Here is a 16,200-nt window from a genome sequence, read left to right on the forward strand (position 1 = left end):
GCTCCTCAGCAAATTACACTCCCTTGGCCTCTGTGATTCTGCTTTATCCTGGTTCTCCTCCTACCTATCTTAGCGCACTTTCAGTGTCACTTACAACTCCATATCCTCCGCTCCCCTTCCTCTTTCTGTTGGGGTACCCCAAGGTTCCATCCTTGGGCCCCTCCTATTCTCACTCTATACCTCTTCCCTGGGCCAGTTGATAACCTCTCATGGTTTCCAATACCACCTCTATGCCGAGGACACCCAGATCTATCTCTCCACTCCTCAACTCACCCCCTTGATCTCCTCACGGATCTCTAACTTACTGAATGACATATCAGTATGGATGTCACATCATTTCCTCAAACTCAATCTTTCTAAAACTGAGCTTGTTATATTTTCATCTTTCATGATTCCTCCCCACCCAACCCCCCCCCCCCCCCCGTGACTTCTCCATTAATATCAACAGCACAACCATTGGTCCCTCCACACATGCCAGGGTCCTGGGTGTAATCCTTGACTCTGGCCTCTCCTTCAGCCCCCATATCCAATCACTGGCTAAATCCTGCCGCCTTCACCTCTGCAATATCTCCAGAATTCGACCCTTTCTGACTAATGACACCACAAAGCAACTCCTTCACTCCTTGATTATTTCCCACCTTGAATACTGCAACTCTGTCCTTAATGGCCTGCCCTTAAGCAGGCTATCCCCCCTTCAGTCTATTATGAAAATTGCTGCTAGATTAATACACCTCACTAATCGATCCGTGACTGCCACCCCTCTCTGCCAATCTCTTCACTGGCTTCCCCTTCCCCACCGTGTAATCCGAATTTATCGTTTCATCTGCCGCCTAACGGATTACAATTAATGAGCTCCAACTAAGCTAGTGAAGAAAAATAGATCTGCTGTAAGGAACTCTACTGTTATCCCTAATAGGAGACATATATATATATATATATATATATATATATATATATATATATATATATATATACAGAAGACCCCACACATTTTTGTAAATATTTTATTCTATCTTTTCATGTGACAACACTGAAGAAATTATATTTTGCCACAATGTAAAGTAGTGACTGTACAGCTTGTATAACACTGTTAATTTGCTGTCCCCTCAAAATAACTCAACACAGCCATTAATGTCTAAATCGCTGGCAACAAAAGTGAGTACACCCCTTAGTAAAAATGTCCAAATTGGGCCCAAAGTGTCAATATTTTGTGTGGCCACCATTATTTTCCAGCACTGCCTTAACCTTATTTGGCATGGAGTTCACGAGAGCTTAACAGGTTGCCACTGGAGTCCTCTTACACTCCTCCATGACGCTGTTATCACGGCTCAGCGGATCTACTCCTTTCTTTGTGAAATATCTTTCATACCTGGTTCCAGTATTTCAGTAACATTTCAGAACCTTATACTAATGAGTTGTTAGAGTCTTGCTTTATAGTTTTAAAAGGATGTCTGAACCCAGAGTCAGGTGGGCAGGAAGGTTCACTTGGTCATGGCCATACAGATGAGCAGGTAATTCTTAGCAGTCCTCAAGGGGGCAGTGCTACAATGGTAAAGCATGCAAACAGCTTGCAGCTCCACTGGAACTGCAGTACTTTGGTAGTAATTGGGGAGGTGCTCCCAACAGTAGAAGAGAAAAACTGCATGCTACTGCCTGGTTGCCTGAATGCTGGTTCTGACAGTGAAGGGCCAATCACCTGGGTGCAGATCACTTGCCCAGCTACCTGTGCTTCATCAAATTTGACCTCTCTGAGCTACTGAGGGTGAGAGGTAGAAAAATATATCTTCTCTGGACAGTTTAAGGGAAGATGGGGGAGAGTTAAAGGGCCTGCATCTGCATCTAATGCCACGTACACACGATCAGACTTTCCAGCAGACTAGGTCTGACGGTCTCCTGACTGACTTTTCAGTGGAGTTCCGACGGACTTCCGAACGAATGGACTTGGCCACACACGAAAGGACTAAGTCCGTTCAAAAGTCTGTTCTAAAAAAGGAAGTTCAATAGCCAGTAGCCAATAGCTTCCCTTGCGTCGTATTTGGTCCGTCGGACCAGCATACAGACGAACGGTTTTCCCGATAGAAATTGAGTCCGTCGGACAGATTTGAAACATGTTCTATTTCTAGATCCATCAGATTTTTAAAATGAAAAACGATCGGATTATTCCACACACGATCGATTGTCCGACGGACTAATTCCGTCGGACCTAGTCTGCCGGAAAGTCCGGTCGTGTGTATGCAGCATAAGCATGGTAAGTAAAGTTGGAACTCCGATAGTAATATAACATTGAAAGTGTTTTTTTCATATCTGTTGGATATGTGCAAAAAAAGATAAATCCTGCTTGTAAATTCCTGAGCACTTTGCCTCTGCTGCACTAAAATATTAACCACTTAAGGACCAAGCCTCTTTCTGAGGATTGGTGTTTACAAGTTAAAAAATTTTTTTTTGCTAGCAAATTGCTTAAAACCCCCATACATTATTTTTTTAGAGAATAAAATGGCGGTCGTTGTAATATTTACAAGGGCACTTTTTTGGGAAAAAATTTACTTTTTGCATACAAAAATAAGACAACAGTAAAGTTAGCCCAATTTTTTTTTTAATTGTGAAAGATACTATTACGGCGAATAAATTGATACCCAACAGGTCACACTTCAAAGCTGTGCCCGCTCGTGGAATGGTGACAAACTTTTACACTTAAAAATCTCCATACAGGATTCTACAGGTTGCATGTATTGACTTACAGAGTTGGTCTACAGTTAAAATTATTGTTCTCGCTCTAACGATCGTGCTGATACCTCACATCAGTGGTTTGAACACCGTTTTCATATGCGGGTGATGCTCACATATGTATGCATTTGCTTCTGCACGCAAGCTCGGCGGGACGGGGCACGTTTAAAAAATTTTAATTTTGTTTTCTTATTTATTTTACCTTTTTTATTTTGAATTTTTTCACTGTTCTTTAAAAAAAAATTGGATCACGTTTATTCCTATTACAAGGAATGTAAATGTCCCTTGTAATAGAAAAAAAGAATGACAGGACTTCCTAAATATGAGATCTGGGGTCAAAAAGACCTGATCTCATATTTACACTAAAATGCAATAAAACAAAAAAATAAAATGTAATGTAATTAAAAAAAAAATAAAAAAAATGTCCCTTTAAGAGCATTCGGCGAAGGTGATGTTTTGACGTTGCTTCCACCCTGCAATGATATCCCCCCGTTCCTCTCCATGTCAGGCTAGAGAGAGGATCCGATCGCCTCCACCGCTACCGACAGCTCCGGTAAGCGCCAGAGGGCACCAGACAGCCGCAGGAGGGGGGGCCCTCTTCCGCCGCCAATAAAAGTGATCTTGCAGCAAATCCACCGCAGAGACCACTTTTATCTTGAAGCACACTGTCCTCTGAAGAAGAGGATTCTGGGTTCATGGTAGCTAGCTGTTACCATAACAATAGTATTCCTCTTCAAAGTAGCGACGTAAAACAATAGCGGACGGTCCGTAAGTGGTTAAGCAGATTTTCAGCCCTGCCCTGTACTTCCTAAATAACAGAACAACTCCCCTATGTTACGGAAAACAACAGAAGGGGAGATGTTCTGTAGGCTGAATCAGGGGCGAGCAGTATGGAGTGACAACAATGCTTTTCCATAGATATAGTACAGTGAGTGATTAATGTCACCCTGTGACAGGAAGTGTGTGTTATTGATAGGATCACTAGATGTAGAGAAAGCAAGAAAATCCTGAGAAATTAGAAAAGGAATGCAGCCACCACATAAAATAGACAATATTTGAATAATGGAACTGAACTATGGAAGCTGTGCCCACAAAAGGCAGACGGAGGGCAAAGGACTAGTCACCAGTATTGTCTGTGGTCTCTCTGCAGCAGATCTTTCTCTATTACTAGTATAAAGGAAGGTAGCTGCGCTGACAATGACACCCCTGTTAGTGAATCAGAAGTAAATAAATAGGTAAATGGATAAACAATAAAATGTGAAATACCACCAGCCAACGGTGTGCAAATAAATAGAAATTGTATTGTGAGTGATAATAAATGATAAAAAATAAATATAATAAATATATAGTATACAAATCAAATATTATAAAGTCCAAGGGATAAAATAAGTGGTTGTGATAAATTCATGAAATCTTTCATCACCAATACGTGTTGACCACCATAAAGAATGCACGCTTACCAGAGGCAAGCATCAACCAGCTTGCAAATAAACACCCTGATAGGGTCCCAATGAAAGGTCCCGTATGGTAATTCAAAAGGCAGCAGGCCAGGAACACAAAGCCCCCAATGGTCGACTGAAGAGACTCCCGGAAAATTGACACCCAGGAATAAAACAAAAGGGACTTCCCATAGTGTAAAACTGGTAGACTATTTTAATAAAAATGGATAAAAGCACTTACAAACATACGGAGAAAACAGCGTATATGCCGGCAAGCGAGTGCCCATTCACTCTGGATTCCAATGTGATTGCGTCAGCATGTCCTAGCCACCCCAACGCGTGTTTCGTCATAGGATGATGTCTGGGGTTTCGTCAATGTATGACGAAACACGTGTTGGGTGGCTAGGACGTGCTGACGTGATCACGTTGGAATCCTGAGCAAATAGACGCTCGATTGCCGGCCTGGCATATACGCTGTTTTCTTCATATGTTTGTAAGTGCTTTTATCCATTTTTACTAAAATAGTCTACCAGTTTTACACTATGAGAAGTCCCTTTTGTTTTATTTGTGGGTGACAATTGTCTCATGTCCGGGAGTCTCTTCAGTCGACCATTGAGGGCTTTGTGTTCCTGGCCTGCTGCCTTTTGAATTACCATACGGGATCTTTCATTGGGCCCCTACCGGGGTGTTTGTTTGCAAGCTGGTTGATGCTTGCCTCTGGTAAGAGTGCATTCTTTATGGTGGTCAACACGTAATGGTGATGGAAGATTGCATGAATTTATCACAATCACTTATTTTATCACTTGGACTTTACAATATTTGATTTGTATTCATTTTTTATAATTTATTATCACTCACGATACAATTTCTATTTATTTGCACACTGTTGGCTGGTGGTATTTCACATTTGATTGTTTATTAATTTACCTATTTTTTTACTTCTGATTCACTAACAGGGGTGTCATTGTCAGCGCAGCTACCTTCCTTTATACTTTACTCTTTTGTGTGCATCATACATAGTAGCTGCTGCTATTCACATTTTTATAATTATTTAGTTAGGAGCGCTGTATTTTTTTCCTTTCTCTATTACTGATTTACCATGTCTTGCATGCACTGTGATTCGTGGCCATCTTGGTAGGTTTCAGATCCTCCAGCTAGGAGAACAGTGAGTAACACAGTGTGGAAAATCTCACAACAAAGCTGGTCATGGATAGATTTTTTTTTTTTCTGGCTGGCAGAATACACTGATCAACAGCTGCAGTCGCTGATCGAGAATACATTTCCAACAAGCCTGCTCCACAGAAGTCAATCATTGATCATGAATCAAATTTTGGCCAGTCTCTTATGAATCAGCTAAATTTTGATCCAACTATTACCAGTTTTTGATCACGAACGACACAAACAGCTGAGGTTTGTAGGCCCTAGCATACCAGGAACTCCACTACTTTTATTCAGAAGGAACTGAGACAAAAAGTAACATTTTCAAAATACTGATAAGACAAAATTACCATTTATAGGTTTTCCCTATAACATAGCAAATCTCCGTTTTTTTTAGTTTAGTTTCACTGCAAATTCGTTGTGGGTTTAGACACTCCTAATAAAAGCCAACTTCAAAATTCTTTAAGCACTTTTACCAGCAGTTGTTTGCTCCCCACATTGCAATTATTCGTTGTTTTTATGCATCGCGTGATTTAAAATTTTTTTTTTGTAGTTCTGTGTATCAGAATTCTTTAATAAACCATCATTGGTTGTATTTTTATGTTTTGTCCCTTTTTTGGTGAACCCTCACGAGACTTCTGGCACCAGGTTCCACAGCAACACATGGTACGGAAATTCCATTCAGCTTCTTCATCTGGATATCGTAAGGAATCTCGAGAGGAAAATATCATCTGGCCGGTGTATTGGAGTGAGCAGCTGGGGCCCTCCCATAAGCTCGTAAGACACACTACTATAAGGTGTATGTGTCCAACCTATCCGGTAAGAGTACCTACCTTCTCTAATTTGTGTAAAACCCATTCTCAAGAGGTCTGAAGCCTGAGAACGTTGCGAGTCATTTAGCTTTAAATACCATCTGATGACCTTAATAAAGTCCCAGATGCACCTTAACGATAAATTTTTGGACTATTTACACATAATTTGTGGACTTTCTCATCACTATTATTTGTTTGTTTGCTAGAAATATATATTTTTTCACTTATTGAGATAGGTGCCTTTAAGCACTGCACTGATTTGTATATATTAATTTGGACTTGGTTTGTTTGTGTGCTAGCGGCTGGGCTGTGTTTTTCACAGAAATATTGCAGTTTCACTACTTTTGTATTTTGAATTAGCGCGGTGTTTTCCCTTTTTTTCTTTTGTACTTTTTACTTTAGCTTCAAGTGTTATTGCAGAATAATGGATGAGGGCCAATATGTCTGAACCAATTTGGTCATCAACAGTATATATGAGAGCAAAGAATTGCATCTTTATGGCGTTTTGGCGGCACTTTGACAGTCTGCCAAGAACAGTGCTTTATACATTCTGATTTTGGACCTAAAATAATTTCTTTTTTATATTATATCATCTGTAAACTTTGAAGTCAGGAATAGTTTCTTTGACATTTACTTTTGTATGTGTGTTTGAGATAACAAAATACAGATAAACTAAAACCAAATCAAGCCACGATAACAAAAGAGCAAAATTATTGGCGGCTGCTAAATGCTGGCAATGATCTGTCTGTACCTTTACCTGATTTAGTGACCGGCCTCACTCAAAGTCCCATGACCATAGCTCTTTTTATGCTCCTGTATTTACCGGGATGCACGGCAGCACCTCCCCTCCCCATTCCTGTCTGAAATGTGAGCGGGCAGTGTGCCCCCATGCATCGGCGCCATGCCCGTACGCCCCACTCGTGACGTAATTTGACGCCATTATCTGGGCATGTATTGTTTTCTCCATCTGACGTGGAGGGTGGGACTAATGCGGAATTCATTTCCGGCGTTCACGTCGGATGGATCATCTGTTACTCCTGTCCCTTCTCTTCCTATTGCATCCAGCATGACATTAGGGGGGGGGGCACACCCTCAGCCTTGGGTATATACAGCTGTGGCTGGCCAGCTTATCACTCCATTTGCTTTGGTCACCAGATTCGATTTCTTACCAGGTCATTTTTCACACTATATACGTAAGTTTGGCTACTTCATAACATTTTTTTCTGCTCACCATTTTCACCTTGGTTTTCATGAGCACCCATTTATTCCTGTCATTACTGGTTTTCTTATCGTTTGGTCACTATACTGACATTTGAGTCACTATGTTTTCACTTCCACCGCTGCGGTGGGCTGTGCGTTTACTTTTTCCCCTTCTTCCTTTTTTTTTCTTCCTCCTTTTTTTACATCGTGGTCACTTTTTTCAAAAAAATTTACATTCTTTATACATTTCTGCACCCTCTCCTTGCATATGTGCATTGATATTATTTACATATGTACATTTATATATACATATGATGATACGCATTATTACTATTTTCCGAGTGGTGCGGATTCCTATTTGTTTCTCATTTTTCACCTTCATCATCATTCAAACATGGTCTCTTGTCCTGCTTATCGGCTGTTCCCAGAGCTGGGTTCACATGCCCTTGGTTCAGCCCCTGGGTGGACATCATTTTGGACACCACCCCATCTTTCTCCCAGCAGCTGGGCCATCATACATGTTTTATTAGCTGATATGTAAGTGTTAGACCTTTTGCTTTTTATTCTTTAATTTATTTTTATTTTTTATTTTTTCCCCCATTAACATTTATTATGTACTGTCTACAGTGCCTTGCTAAAGTATTCGGCCCCCTTGAACTTTTTAACCTTTTGCCACATTTCAGGCTTCAAACATAAAGATATAACATTTTTATTTTTTGTGAAGAATCACCAACAAGTGGGACACAATTGTGAAGTGGAACGAAATCTATTGGATTTTTGAAACTTTTTTAACTAATAAAAAAATGAAAAGTGGGGCGTGCAAAATTATTCGGCCCCCTTGCGTTAATACTTTGTAGAGCCACCTTTTGCTGTGATTATAGCCGCTTGGGGTATGTCTCTATCAGTTTTGCACATCGAGAGACTGAAATTCTTGCCCATTCTTCCTTGCAAAACAGCTCGAGCTCAGTGAGGTTGGATGGAGAGCGTTTGTGAACAGCAGTTTTCAGCTCTTTCCACAGATTCTCGATTGGATTCAGGTCTGGATTTTGACTTGGCCATTCTAACACCTGGATACGTTTATTTGTGAACCATTCCTTTGTAGATTTTGCTGTATGTTTGGGATCATTGTCTTGTTGGAAGATAAATCTCTGTCCCAGTTTCAGGTCTTTTGCAGACTCCAACAGGTTTTCATCAAGAATGGTCCTGTATTTGGCTGCATCCATCTTCCCCTCAATTTTAACCATCTTCCCTGTCCCTGCTGAAGAAAAGCAGGCCCAAACCATGATGCTGCCACCACCATGTTTGACAGTGGGGATGGTGTGTTGAGGGTGATGAGCTGTGTTGCTTTTACGCAAAAAAACATATCGTTTTGCATTGTGGACAAAAAGTTCGATTTTGGTTTCATCTGACCAGAGCACCTTCTTCCACATGTTTGGTGTGTCTCCCAGGTGGCTTGTGGCAAACTTTAGACGAGACTTTTTATGGATATCTTTGAGAAATGGCTTTCTTGTTGCCACTCTTCCATAAAGGCCAGATTTGTGCAGTGTACGACTGATTGTTGTCCTATGGACAGACTCTCCCACCTCAGCTGTAGTTCTCTGCAGTTCATCCAGAGTGATCATGGGCCTCTTGGCTGCATCTCTGATCAGTCTTCTCCTTGTCTGAGCTGAAAGTTTAGAGGGACGGCCAGGTCTTGGTAGATTTGCAGTGGTCTGATACTCCTTCCATTTCAAAATGATCGCTTGCACAGTGCTCCTTGGGATGTTTAAAGCTTGGGAAATCTTTTTGTATCCAAATCCGGCTTTAAACTTCTCCACAACAGTATTACGGACCTGCCTGGTGTGTTCCTTGGTCTTCATGATGCTCTCTGCGCTTTCAACAGAACCCTGAGACTATCACAGAGCAGGTGCATTTATACAGAGACTTGATGACACACAGGTGGATTCTATTTATCACCATCAGTCATTTAGGACAACATTGGATCATTCAGAGATCCTCGCTGAACTTCTGGAGTGAGTTTGCTGCACTGAAAGTAAAGGGGCCGAATGATTTTGCATGCACCACTTTTCAGTTTTTTATTTGCTAAAAAAGTTTAAAATATCCAATAGATTTCGTTCCACTTCACATTTGTGTCCCACTTGTTGGTGATTCTTCACAAAAAATTTAAATTTTATATCTTTATGTTTGAAGCCTGAAATGTGGCAAAAGGTTGAAAAGTTCAAGGGAGCCGAATACTTTCGCAAGGCACTGTATATTATAGATACTATTGACATCGTACTCCAGATGAGAGGATGGATCCTGGAAAGCGTAGAATTCTTTTATGTCACTACAGCTTGATTTTTTTTACCCAGATTTACCATGTACCTGCTTATCTATTGAATATGTAAATATCTTATTTATCAATTCTATGCATGTCAGCTTTCTATGGAATTTGTTTTTATGATCGCATTATGTACTCTGAGAATATTTTGTATTTGTTTGTATAATAAATCTATTTTTATTTCATATACTGTCTGTACCTTTACCTGATTTAGTGACCGGCCTCACTCAAAGTCCCATGACCATAGCTCTTTGTATACTCAGTGATGTCAACGATAAACCCCAAAAGTGCCCATACAATGAGTAAAAGTGTTACAAGATAACTCTGATTTCAGAAGCATTTTTAAACAAGCCAGCTACCAAAAGAAATAAAAAAGAACAGGAATACATTGCTATGGTACACTTGCACCGTGGGCTTGCATATGCGCACAAATATATATATATGCACAGTGAAAACGACCCCCAGTCTTATTTATCAAATCAAACACTAATTTTCAATGTTAATAATGTGGTCCTAATTTGCATTGAACAACGAACATCCAAATAATGCTGCTTTTATGAGTTCTGTTCTCAGGAATGCGCTTGTCAACGCTTTAGCAAAAAAATAAAAAACATAAACCTAGTACACACACCATGGTTGCTTGGTAATATGCCTGTTGGGGTCCTAGCGTCAGACGACCACTGACCAGAGGCCAGAAGAAAACTCTTGGTGGCATTTGAGCAGCGGCCCTGTCTGTACAATCAGTCTCTCCCGCTTCGATCAGTTCAAGGGACTATAGAACAATTAAATGTTTGGAGAACTATTGTTTTATTGTCCAGTAAGGAATACCAGTGTGTTATGAATTGCTCAACCCAAAAATTGTACCATCCAAATTAACCCATTCATGACGGGCACATGTTTGCTAGTATGAAAAAATACAAACGCTTTACACTTTGTTATATCATATTGCATTTCATAATAAAATTATGTCACATGCATGCACTTTATTGTATTAAAGACATAATTGCACAATGTAATATATAGAATAGTATATGTATAATATAATAGAAATAATATGTCCAGTAACGTATTACAAGAAGTGGTTAAAAATAAATAGAACCAGTCATCTTGACTCCTGAATACTGTGAGTTTGAGTTACACACTCTTGGCCTCTGCACTCTATAGGTTGCACACTTTTGACTGCTGCACTGAATGGGTTGCATAATGCTGCCCCCTGCACTCTGTTTATTGCATACTTCTGATCACTGTTTTCTGTGCATTACATACCTTGGAGGGCATTACACTGTGCCTTACACACTCCTGACCCCTGCACTCCGTGTGTTATGTATTCCAGACCCCTGCACTCTGTGTGTTATGTATTACTAACACCTGCACTCAGTGGGACACCTCCCTGACTTCTGCGCTTAGTGTGTTTTTTCTACTCCTAAACCTGGCACTCTGTGCATTACATACTCCTGACCACAGCACTCTGCATTACATTCTCCTGTGACCCCTGCACTCTTTGTGTTACACTCTGTGTGTTACAGACTCCTGTACTATATACAGACTCTGTGTGTTACAGACTCCTGTACTATATTACACCTATAGGTGTAACACTTACACCCGTAGGATAGGAGCCCCTGGTGATGATGGGTTATCTGTTCTTCTGTGACTCCTAAAGATGCTCGGTCCCCACTGACACACCTGGTTGTAGGTTGGCGGTTGCTCACTCCTATGTAACTTAAACATTGGTGTACTACCACTATATAACATGCCACAAGAATTTTATATAAGTTGCCACAAGCAACTGGTGGTAGTTTCAATGGATTTATTAAGGTAGTGGAGTTAAACAATGCACAAATCAATAATCGGACAATCACATAGGGTTAGAGATGCTGTGCTAAACAAAGTGAACACTTACCCATAAGATAGCAATCAACTGAACTATAGTAATGTTAAATCAAATTATACCGGTACAAACAGGGTTACATAGTTACATAGTAGGGGAGGTTGAAAAAAGACACAAGTCCATAAAGTCCAACCTATGTGTGTGATTATAAAGTATCGGCATTAACTAATCCAAAAGAATAAAGGTTTTTGTGTGCACACTATGCATACAGCCCCAATAGAGAGTGGGCATGAGCAGTTCTGACAAAGCGGTACCCCTGGTGGTGACTGCAAAGTGCCAGGCGCCTAAGTGTCAATGTTGGCCGGCTTTCATTGGGGCCCTTCTGTAGGTGGTGCGCATATAGCTTCTTCTTTAAGAGTGTTTAACTAATAGCTAGTGGGCTGATAAACCAGGAGCAGTCTCTACTACATTAATTGTGTCAACGTTGAGATAAACATGGATGGATATCTCACCCCTCCAGTTCAAATCACTGGCGGTCTGCAGTCCTCTGAAGTCAGGTCCCAGAGGCTCGGTCTCTCGGCTGAATGTTCCTCACAAGGTGAGGTCCTTCAGCGGGTCCGATCCCTGTAAAGCACCGCAGAAACACAAATGGCACTCCCCAAGGAAAGGAGCAACAAACAATAAGAAACACATCACAGAGTTTACGGTTTCTATACAATTAACTATAATGGGGATGGGTCCTGGTTGCACACATAAGTCAGGTAATGCATGTGGTGGCTCTTCTGGGCAAGTTAAAACACTCTGGTGGCACAATATCTAAAAGTGGTGAACAAAATTCTGCGGAACCGTCGGGGGAGATGATCACAGATGATCCCGCAGAAAATCTATAGCACTTAACACAAAATGAACAAATCCTAGAGGTGAGGAAAACCTAAATGTCATTAATCTATCAAATTATAAATTATCCACAGATGAGATTTAGTTATTAAATAAAGAACTTTCTGCCCAGATTCAGACTTCGATAGATCATCAAGGATCTGCAGCTGTTTGCTCGCAAGCTGATTCTGCAGACCCTTTATGCCAAACGTATCTAACCCAGCCCACAAACAACACAGGAGAAAAAAGCTTTAGATAATTTAATCTCCCTTCCAGAAGAGAAGAAGACTGGAAACCTGAAAGATCAGATTGACCTTGAAGGATTATAAAATGAACAGGACACCCCAAATACAAAGACAAGCAATAAAGAAAATTCCACTTTAAAAAATAAATCTAATAAATTCCCTTCCCCTAACCTTTTCTTGCCATGACTACATGTGAGATTCGGAGACTTAAGCATGTTCCTTTCCAAGGTAACTTAACAGATTCTGAAAATCAAGCATTAATATATTTGAGGAATCAACACCAGCTCACTATAAAACTTTGGACAAAGGAGGGAACATTGTGGTTATGAACAACAGTCAGCATAAAACAATGTGTATGACAATTCTTTCCAACAAGGATTGGTACAAACCCATTCCCAGGCCAGTAATTGAAAAATTTGATAAAAAAATGTACCTCCTGGTGGACAATGCTTATCTTAACATAATAAACAAACTCGGGACTTTATACATACTAGTCATCCTTGTATCCCTACCAAAGAATATAAACAACTCCCTGGGCAGACCTATAGCTTTTGGCACTGGGGGAATAACCAAAAATCTCAGAAGATTCATAGATGAGCAATTACGACAACTAGTAACCAATCTTTCTTCCTCTATCAGGGACACACTACATTTGCTACAAAATTGTGAAGGCCTCTATATACAATCTGACACCTTGTTAGTGATAGTGGATGTAGAAGCATTGTATAGCTCCATCCCCCACCAACAGAGAATAGCAGTAATTAAACATTTCTTGTCTCAGACACATAGGGATGATAGTACAGCTACTGAATTCATACTGACACACAATGTCTTTTCATTTGATGGCTCTCACTTCCTCCAGGTACAGGGCGTAGTGATGGGGACATGTTGTGCCCTATCCAGTTGTGATGCGTTCATAAGGGCGCAAGGGCGCCACCCCCTCTCTCCAGCCATGCCCTCTATGACCAATGGATAGATTCACTGCCACCACCTATATAGGCGCCCGGCCCCTTTTTAGGCTCCGGGTGCCTGAATTACAGCAGCAGGGTTTTTTTTGAAGCACCTGATCAAAATAGGTGAACTGTGAGTGCCATGCTTGTCGCTCGCAGTCCATCGTGTTAGGCGTGATAGAAAAGAGAATGAATATTCACTTTCCTAACACTGAACTGCCTCTCCACCAATAATCAGGTGCTCAGGTCTGTTATCCGTCTCCTGATTGGCTGAAACGATAGGTGCTGTGATTGGATGCCTATCAGAAGGAGAGGATGGGAGGAGACGCATGGAGGACACCATTCGTCACCATCACCCGCTTCCATATCAAGACAGGGTAAGTGCCGGGCAGATGGCGAGTGGGTCACAGTGGTGACATTTGATGTACATAGTGGCGGCATTCGATGGGAACAGTGGCAGCATTTGATGGGCATAGTGGCAACATTTGATGGGCAGAATGGCAGAATCTGATGGGCACAGTGGCAGCATTTGATGGCAAAGTGGCAGCATTTGATGGGCACAGTGGCTGCATTTTATGGGATCAGTGGCAGCATTTAATGGCATAGTGGTGGCATTTGATAGGCACAGTTGCGGCAATTAATAGGCACAGTGGCGGCATTTGATGGGCACAGTGGCTGTGTTTGATGGGCACAGTGAGGCTGCAATTGATGGGTTTATTAAATAATTTTTCAGTTTGTTTGCAGCCCCCCAATAAATAATTTTGAGCACCAGCCGCCACTGGCCCCATCCTACACCAATCTGTACCTGGGGAAGTGGTAAAGATCCTTCCTGGCCAATGAGAACCTTACCAATCTTACTGATAACATCCTAACATGGTATAGATTTATTGACAACATTTTCATAATTTGAACAACAATGCTCCTCCATAGATATAGTACAGTGAGTGATTGATGTCACCCTGTGACAGGAAGAGTGTGTTATTGATAGGATCACTAGATGTAGAGGAAGCAAGAAAAGTCTGAGAAATTAGAAAAGGAATGTAGCCACCACATAACAGGACAATATTTGAATGTGGAACTGAACTATGGCAGCTGTGCCCACAAAAGGCAGACAGAGGGCAAAGAACTAGTCACCAGTATTGTCTGTGGTCTCTCTGCAGCTGATCTTTCTCTATTACTGATTTACCAAGTCTTGCATGCACTGTGATTCTTTATAGCGGTGGCCATCTTGATAGATTTCAGATCCTCCAGGTAGGAGAACAGTGAGCAACACAGTAGTGACAAATCTCGCAACAAAGCTGGCCATAGATAGATTGTTTTTTCTTTTTTCTTCGTTTTTTATTTTATTTTTCTGGCTGGCAGAATACACTGATCAACAGCTGGAGCCGCTGATCAAGAACACATTTCCAACAAGCCTGCTCCACAGAAGTCAGTCATTGATCATGGATCAAATTTTGGCCAGTCTCTTATGAACCATTTAAATTTTGATCCAATTATGACCAGTTGTAGATCACTCATGGCACAATCAGTGGTTGTAGGCCCTAGCATACCAGGAACTCCACTGCTTTTATTCAGGAGGAACTGAGACAAAGGGCAACGTTTTCAGAATACTGATAAGGCAAAATGACCATTTATAGATTTTCCCTATAACATAGCAAATCTTAATTTTTTTTTGTTTTTTTTATTTAGTTCCATTGCAAATTCTTTTGTGGGTTTAAACACTTTCCCAATAAGAGCCCACTTCAAAATACTTTAAGCACTTTACTTTAGCTTCAAGTCTTATTGCAGTGTAATGGATGAGGGCCAATATGTCTAAACCAATTTGGTCATCTACAGCAGTGTTTCTCAACTCCAGTACTCAAGGCACCCCAACAGGTCATGTTTTCAGGATTTCCACTATTTTGCACAGGTGATTTGATCAGTTTCACTGCCTTAGTAATTACCACAGCTGTTTCATCTGAGGGAAATCCTGAAAACATGACCTGTTGGTGCGCCTTGAGGACTGGAGTTGAGAAACACTGATCTACAGTATATATGAGAGCAAAAGAATTGCATCTTTATGGCGTGTTGGCGGCGCTTTGAAAGTCTGCAAAGAACAGTGCTTTATACATTCTGATTTTGGACCTAAAATAACAATTTTTTTATATGATATCATCTGTAAACTTTGAAGTCAGGAATAGTTTCTTTGACGTTTACTTTTGTATGTGTGTTTGAGATAACAAAATACAGATAAACTAAAACCAAATCAAGCCATGATAACAAAAGAGCTAAATTATTAGCGGCTACTAAATGCTGGCAATGATTTCAATGTCTGCAACTTTACCTGATTTAGTGACCGGCCTCACTCAAAGTCCCATGACCATAGCTCTTTGTAAACTCCCATATTTACCGGGATGATTGGCCAGGCATGTACGGGCCATCGGGACTAATATTAAAATGATCCATTTGCTGTATTAACAGAAATATGAGAACCCCCTGAAGACCGAAATGCATTGGGGTATTTCCAAACACAAAATGGTTCTCCAAGTTATGAATATGGGAACTTATTGTCAAAATAATAAAGTGTAGTCGAATTATGTGAAAGATTTTTAACTATTTCTAGTTCTCTATGATGTACTATCATTCCATCATTCCTTGTTAATAAACTC

Source organism: Lithobates pipiens, unplaced genomic scaffold (assembly GCF_037356315.1).
Source record: "Lithobates pipiens isolate NorthernLeopardFrog02 unplaced genomic scaffold, aLitPip1_a1.2 Scaffold_8, whole genome shotgun sequence".
Lineage (NCBI taxonomy): Eukaryota > Metazoa > Chordata > Amphibia > Anura > Ranidae > Lithobates > Lithobates pipiens.